Source organism: Triticum aestivum, chromosome 3B (genome assembly GCF_018294505.1).
Source record: "Triticum aestivum cultivar Chinese Spring chromosome 3B, IWGSC CS RefSeq v2.1, whole genome shotgun sequence".
NCBI classification, from domain to species: Eukaryota; Viridiplantae; Streptophyta; class Magnoliopsida; order Poales; family Poaceae; genus Triticum; species Triticum aestivum.
The window spans coordinates 191,074,784-191,083,261 of record NC_057801.1 but is presented as its reverse complement, the minus strand read 5'-3'; positions in this window follow the sequence as shown (position 1 = coordinate 191,083,261).

Here is an 8,478-nt window from a genome sequence, read left to right as displayed (position 1 = left end):
CTTTTCATGGAAATCAATCACAAATGTGCTTTGGAAAAAAATAAGAACACACATCATTGAAAAAAATCCTTGAATACACTCATGTTGGTATTGAAAAGCAAAAACATACTAATTATTCTTCATTGTTATTCTACAGCTAAGTTTCTTTGACTGTCTCTCACACAAGAACAGAAAAATAAATTGTACTGGTGACACTATTCTCACAAAATATAAATGTACTGAGTCTCCAACATAAATGTTTTCCACACAAAGGGAAAAAGGGTACTTGAAAGTTTTCCAAGCCATGACAATAATGAGTTACAAGTAGTTGTGGTGCACATTCAAGTGGCAGATTGGACAGATCCATTCTAGAAACTCAAAGTATTTGCTTCCTGCACAAAACTAACGGCGCTTCTTCCTCTTCTTGGTTGAAACATCATCTTGAAGTCCGTCAGTACCTTTTTCGTTGATGTCAAACTTTGCCAGCTTGTAAGCAACGACCTGTCGAAATTGAGGAATAATTTCCTAGGACAAATGAAAATGTAAACAACAGATTAGCATGGATAAAAACGTGGGGGGGGGGGATGATTTGTGAACGAAAATAAAGACCAAGAAATATGAAGAGTGATTTGCTGGTGACATACATCATCAAATTCCTTCATGTTCTTCCCATCCCAGATATCCATATACATGATAACATAGAGAGCACAATTGTGGCTGTACAAAGTATTCATAAAATTCAGCAAAGGGACTTCTTGGGTGAAAGAATGTTAATGGATTATAAGAGTTAAAGACAGAAAAGTGCATGAAGCATAATGATGGTTGCTTTACTCACATGTTGTTTTGCTGTGGGTAGTCCTCAGGGGAAATGCACTCAAAATTCTCGATATTCTTGTATGTGTACCCAGAAGACTTGAGAATGGTCCCCAGGTTGATGATCTATATTAAAAGAAGTAAAAGAGTTCAACCAGTGCAAAACATTTATAAAAAAGTCCAGTGGAATTATATGGGAGGAACTACTGACATACGGATGGTGACAGGGTATGTAGCAGTAACAAACTTGATATTACAAAAGGCACAATAGTAAAAACTAAAAGAGAAGAAAACAAACCAGATTTGACGTTAACTTGTTGACTTGATTTTGAGGAATAGAACTCCTTGAATCAAAGAAATTGACAGTTTCAAACAGATTATTAATGCAGAACAAAGTCCAGTGGAATGAATCAACTCTGGGGAAATATAGCTGGATGGCAAACAAAGAAGTAAAATCAGTAGAGATGGAGAGAGGATGTGATAATTTGGAGTTTGTTGCATTGACAGCTGATGTTTACCGGATCACGCTTATGTAAGTTGTTGCGACAGTTTAATTTCTTGAATATCTCTTACACAAGACTGAGAGTTGAAATTCTTGGGATCGACAAGAAGCTTCTCCTACACATCCAATGAAAGAGATAACAACACTAAGAACAGAAGGTGCAAAGAGTGCAACACAAAACAAAAAAAGGAAACAGTATAGTTGAGGAATAGAGAATTACCGTGAAGTAGGAAGTAAAGTAGTATTTTGAAGGTTCCTTACTTTTTGCATCTGGGTTTTCATTATCATAATTGAAAACTTGGACATAAGCATTGAAGACTTCATTGTTAAAATTTCCTATTTCCTTGAGTGAATTATAGAAATTATCATATTCCACAGTAAAGCTATTGATGTCAATAACGGTTGGACTGCATTTTTAAAATTTGAAACAGTTAACAAACTGAATGTGCAACAAAGGAAGATTGTTTCATGCATATAAATTAAGATGCTCCTGAAATAACTTACTTTTCATCCTTGAAGAATTTGTTTCCAAGGTATTTCTTATAAAACTCCTGAACATGAGGTTCAACAGTTAACTTTCATATATTTTCTTGAGGAGATAGAACTTTTGCTTTCCTTTTCTTTCGATTTCTCTTCTCTATAGTGTTGGGACCAGATATATGATACATCTCCAACGTATATATAATTTTTGATTGTTCCATGCTATTATATTACCCGTTTTGGATGTTTATGGGCTTTAATTTACACTTTTATATCATTTTTGGGACCTACCTACTAACCGGAGGCCCAGCCTGAATTGCTATTTTTTTGCCTATTTCAGTGCTTCGAAGAAAAGGAATATCAAACGGAGTCCAAACGGAATGAAACCTTCTTGAGCGATCTTTTTGGAACAAACGTGATCCAGGTGACTTGGAGTGGACGTCAAGCAACAGAGGAGGCAGCCATGAGGGTGCCCGATGCGCCCCCTACAGGTGGGCGCGCCCCCACCCTCGTGGGCCCCTTGAGCGTCCACCGACCTACTTCTTCCTCCTATATATATCCACGTACCCTGAAAACATCAGAAGCGACCACAAAAAACTATTTCCATCGCCGTAACCTTCTGTATCCGCGAGATCCCATCTTGGAGCCTTCGCCAGCGCTCCGCCGGAGGGGGAATCGACCATGGAGGGCCTCTACATCATCTCCAAGGCCCTTCCGATGAGTTGTGAGTAGTTTACCACAAACCTTCGGGTCCATAATTATTAGCTAGATGGCTTCTTCTCTCTCTCTCTTTGAATCTCAATACAAAGTTCTCCTCGATCTTCTTGGAGATCCATTCGATGTAACTCTTTTTGCGGTGTGTTTGTCGAGATACGATGAATTGTGGGTTTATGATCAAGTTTATCTATGAGAAATATTTGAATATCCTCTGAATTCTTTTATGTGTGATTAAGTTATCTTTGCAAGTCTCTTCGAATTATCAGTTTGGTTTGGCCTACTAGGTTGATCTTTCTTGCAATGGGAGAAGTGCTTAGCTTTGGGTTCAATCTTGCGGTGTCCTTTCCTAGTGACAGCAGGGGCAGCAAGGCACGTATTGTATTGTTGCCATCGAGGATAAAAAGATGGGGTTTATATCATATTGCATGAGTTTATCCCTCTACATCATGTCATCTTTCTTAATGCGTTACTATGTTCTTTATGAACTTAATACTCTAGATGCATGCTGGATAGGGGTCGATGTGTGGCGTAATAGTAGTAGATGCAGGCAGGAGTCGGTCTACTTATCACAGACGTGATGCCTATATACATGATCATGCCTAGATAATCTCATAATTATTAGCTTTTCTATCAATTGCTTGACAGTAATTTGTTCACCCACCATAATACTTATGCTATCTTGAGAGAAGCCACTAGTGAAACCTATGGTCCCTGGGTCTATCTTTTATTATATAAGTTTTCAATCTACTTTTATTTGCATCTTTTACTTTACAATCTATATCATAAAAATACCAAAAATATATTTATCTTATCATATTATCTCTACCAGATCTCACTTTCGCAAGTGGCCGTGAAGGGATTGACAACCCCTTTATTCTGTTGGTTGCGAGGTTTTTGTTTGTTTGTGTAGGTGCGTGGGACTTCTGAGGAGCCTCCTACTGGATTGATACCTTGGTTCTCAAAAACTGAGGGAAATACTTATGCTACTTTGCTGCATCACCCTTTCCTATTCAAGGAAAACCAACGCAAGCTCAAGATGTAGCAAGAAGGATTTCTGGCGCCGTTGTCAGGGAGGTCTTCGCTCAAGTCAAGACATACCAAGTACCCATCACAAACTCATCTCCCTCGCATTACATTATTTGCCATTTGCCTCTCGTTTTCCTCTCCCCCACTTCACCCTTGCCGTTTTATTCGCCCTCTCTTTCCCAATCTCCTCTCTCTTTCGCTTGCCTTTTTGTTTGCTTGTGTGTTGGATTGCTTGTCGCGATGGCGCAAGACAATACCAAATTGTGTGATTTTTCCAATACAAATAATAATGATTTCCTTAGTACTTTGATTGCTCCTCTTAATGATGTTGAGTCTTGTGAAGTCAATGCTGCTTTGTTGAACCTTGTTAGGAAAGATCAATTCTCCGGCCTTCCTAGTGAAGATGCCGCTACCCATCTAAACAACTTTGTTGATTTGTGTGAGATGCAAAAGAAGAAAGATACGGATAATGATATTGTTAAATTGAAGTTATTTCCGTTTTCACTTAGAGATCGTGCTAAAGTTTGGTTTTCGTCTTTGCCTAAGAATAGTATTGATTCATGGAATAAGTGCAAAGATGCTTTTATCTCTAAGTATTTTCCTCCCGCTAAGATCATCTCTCTTAGGAACGATATTATAAATTTTAAACAACTTGATCATGAGCATGTTCCCAATCTTGGTAAAGAATGAAATTAATGATTCGCAATTGCCCTACTCATGGTTTGAATTTATGGATGATCATACAAAAAATTTATGCCAGATTGAATTTTGCTTCTAGAAATCTTTTAGATTCGGCCGCGGGAGGCATGTTTAGGAAAATCACCTTAGGAGAAGCTACTAAGCTCCTTGATAATATTATGGCTAATTATTCTCAATGGCACACCGAAAGATCTACTAGTAAGAAAGTGCATGCTATAGAAGAAATTAATGTTTTGAGTGGAAAGATGGATGAACTTATGAAATTGTTTGCTACTAAGAGTGCTCCTATTGATCCCGATGATATGCCTTTGTCTACTTTGATTGAGAATAATAATGAATCTATGGATGTGAATTTTGTTGGTAGGAATAATTTTGGTAACAATGCTTATAGAGGAAACTTTAATCCTAGACCGTTCCCTAGTAATTCCTCTAATAATTATGGAAATTCCTACAATAATTCTTATGGTAATTTTAATAAGATGCCCTCTGATTTTGAGAATAGTGTTAAAGAATTTATGATCTCTCAAAAGAATTTTAATGCTTTGCTTGAAGAAAAATTACTTAAGGTTGATGATTTGGCTGGGAATGTTGATAGACTTTCGCTTGTTGTTGATTCTTTGAAACTTAGATTTACTCCTCCTAAGCATGATATCACTGAGTCTCTCAAAGCTATGAGAATTTCCATTGATGAGTGCAAAGAAAGAACCGCTAGATTGCGTGCTAAGAAAGATTGCTTTGTAAAAGCGTGTTCTTCTAATTTCCATGAAAATAATGATGAAGATCTAAAAGTTATTGATGTGTCCCCTATTAAATCCTTGTTTTGCAATATGAATCTTAATAATGATGGGACTGGAGATGAGTCAACTTTAGTTAAAAGGCATCCCAATGATTCGGAGTTCTTAGATCTTGATGCTAAATTTGGTAAAAGTGGGATTGGAGAGGTAAAGACTTTAAATAGCATTGAACCCACTATCTTGGATTTCAAGGAATTTAATTATGATAATTGTTCTTTAGTAGATTGTATTTTCTCGTTGCAATCCGTTTTGAATTCTCCTCATGCTTATAGTCAGAATAAAGCCTTTACCAAACATATTGTTGATGCCTTGATGCAATCTTATGATGAAAAACTTAATTTGGAAGTTTCTATACCTTAATGATGAGTGGGAACCTACTATAAATGTTAAAATTAAGGATCATGAGTGCTATGCTTTGTGTGATTTGGGTGCTAGTGTTTCCATGATTCCGAAAACTTTATGTGATATTGTAGGTTTCCATGATCTTGATGATTGCTCTTTAAATTTGCACCTTGTGGATTCCACCATTAAGAAGCCGATGGGAAGGATCAATGATGTTATTATTGTTGCAAATAGGAATTTGGTGCCCGTAGATTTTATCGTTCTTGATATAGATTGCAATCTTTCATGTCCTATTATTCTTGGTAGACCTTTCCTTAGAACGATTGGTGCGATTATTGATATGAAGAAAGGGAATATTAGATTCCAATTTCCATTAAGGAAAGGCATGTAGCACTTTCCAAGAAAGAAAGTTAAATTACCTTATGAATCTATCATGTGAGCTACTTATGAATTGAGTGCCAAAGATGGCACTACTTAGATCTATACTCGCTTTTATGCCTAGCTAGGGGCGTTAAACGATAGCGCTAGTTGGGAGGCAACCCAATTTTATCTTTGTTTTTTGTTTTTGCTTCTGTTTAGTAATAAATTTTTCATATAGCTTCTGTTTAGATGTTTTTTCATGTTTTAATTAGTGTTTGTGCCAAGTAGAGCCTATAGGATAACCTATGGTGATAGTTAATTTGATTCCGCTGAAAAACAGAAACTTTGCACGCACGAAAATAATTTTAGTAATTCACGCGTTGATTCTTTTTGATATAGATCAATAGAAAAATTCCCCAAGACTTCCTATTTTGGTAGGATTTTTAGAGTTCCAGAAGTATTTGAGAGTTACAGATTGCTACAGACTGCTCTGTTTTTAACAGATTCTGTTTTTCGTGTGTTGTTTGCTTATTTTGATGCATCTATGGCTAGTATTAAGTGGTATGAACCATAGAGAAGTCGGAATACAGCAGGTTTAACACCAATATAAATAAAGAATGAGTTCATTATAGTACCTTATGTGGTGGTTTTTCTTTCTTGCACTAACGGAGCTCATGAGATTTCCTGTTGAGTTTTGTGTTGTGAAGTTTTCAAGTTTTGGGTAAAGATTTGATGGACTATGGAATAAGGAGTGGCAAGAGCCTAAGATTGGGGATGACCATGGCACCCTAAGATATTTAAGGATAACCAAAAGCCTAAGCTTTGGGATGCCCCGGAAGGCATCCCCTCTTTCGTCTTCGTTCATCGGTAACTTTACTTGGAGCTATATTTTTATTCGCCACATGATATGTGTTTTGCTTGGAGCGTCTTTTATGATATTAGTCTTTGCTTTTTAGATCACCACAATCATCCTTGTTGTACACACCTTTTGGGAGAAACCCGCTTGATTGGAATTTATTAGAATACTCTATGTGCTTCACTTATATCTTTTGAGCTAGATAGTTTTGCTCTAGTACTTCACTTAAATCTTTTAGAGCACGGCAGTGGCTTGATTTTGTAGGAATTATTAATCTCTCATGCTTCACTTATATTATTTTGAGAGTTTCTTAGAACAGCATGGTATTTTCTATGGTTATAAAATTGGTCCTATAATGATGGGCATCCAAGTTGGGTATAATAAAAACTATCATAGGAAGTGAATTGGATGCTATGATAAATTTGATACTTGATATTTGTTTTGAGATATGGAGGTAGTGATATTAGAGTCATGCTAGTTGGGTGATTATGAATTTAAAGAATGCTTGTGTTGAAGTTGGCAAGTCCCGTAGCATGCACGTATGGTAAAAGTTGTGTAACAAATTTATTGCATAGGGTGCTCTTTTGATTGCCTTCCCTTGAGTGGAGGTCGGGGGCGCGCGATGGTTAACTGCTACCAACCTCCCCCCTAGGAGCATGCGTAGTAATACTTTGCTTCGAGGGCTAATAAAACTTTTGTAATAAGTATATGAGTTCTTTATGACTAATGTTGAGTCCATGGATTATACGCACTTTACCTTTCCATCATTGCTAGCCTCTTCGGTACCGTGCATTGCCCTTTCTCACCTTGAGAGTTGGTGCAAACTTCGTCGGTGCATCCAAACCCCGTGATACGATACGCTCTATCACACATAAACCTCCTTATATCTTCCTCAAAACAGCCACCATACCTACCTACTATGGCATTTCCATAGCCATTCCAAGATATATTGCCATGCAACTTTCCACCGTTCCATTCCGTTTTTCATGACACGCATCATCATTATCATATTGCCTTGCATGATCATGTAGTTGACATCGTATTTGTGGCAAAGCCACCATGCATAATTTTTCATACATGTCACTCTTGATTCATTGCACATCCCGGTACACCACCGGAGGCATTCATATAGAGTCATACCTTGTTCTGGTTTTGAGTTGTAACTCATGAGTTGTAAATAAATAGAAGTGTGATGATCATCATTATTAGAGCATTGTCCCCAAAAAAGTAAAGCCAGAAAAAATAAAGGCCAAAAAAAGAAAGGCCCAAAAAGAAAAGAAAAGGAAATAAAAAAGGGGGCAATGTTACTATCCTTTTCCACACTTGTGCTTCAAAGTAGCACCATGTTCTTCATATAGAGAGTCTCATATGTTGTCACTTTCATATACTAGTGGGAATTTTTCATTATAGAACTTGGCTTGTATATTCCTATGATGGGCTTCCTCAAAATGCCCTAGGTCTTCGTGAGCAAGCAAGTTGGATGCACACCCACTTAGTTTCTTTTGTTGAACTTTCATACATTTATAACTCTAGTGCATCCGTTGCATGGCAATCTCTACTCCTCATGTTGACATCAATTGATGGACATCTCCATAGCCCGTTGATTAGCCTCGTCAATGTGAGACTTTCTCCCTTTTTTTTCTCCACACAACCTCCAACATCATATTCTATTCCACCCATAGTGCTATATCCATGGCTCACGCTCATGTATTGCGTGAGAGTTGAAAAAGACTAAAGCGCGTTAAAAAGTATGAACCAATTGCTTGGCTAAAACCGGGGTTGTTCTTGATGGGAGTATTTTGTGTGATGAAAATGAAACATAGCCTAACTATATGATTTTGTAGGGATGAACTTTCTTTAGCCATGTTATTTTGAGAAGACATGATTGCTTTGATTAGTATGCTTGAAGT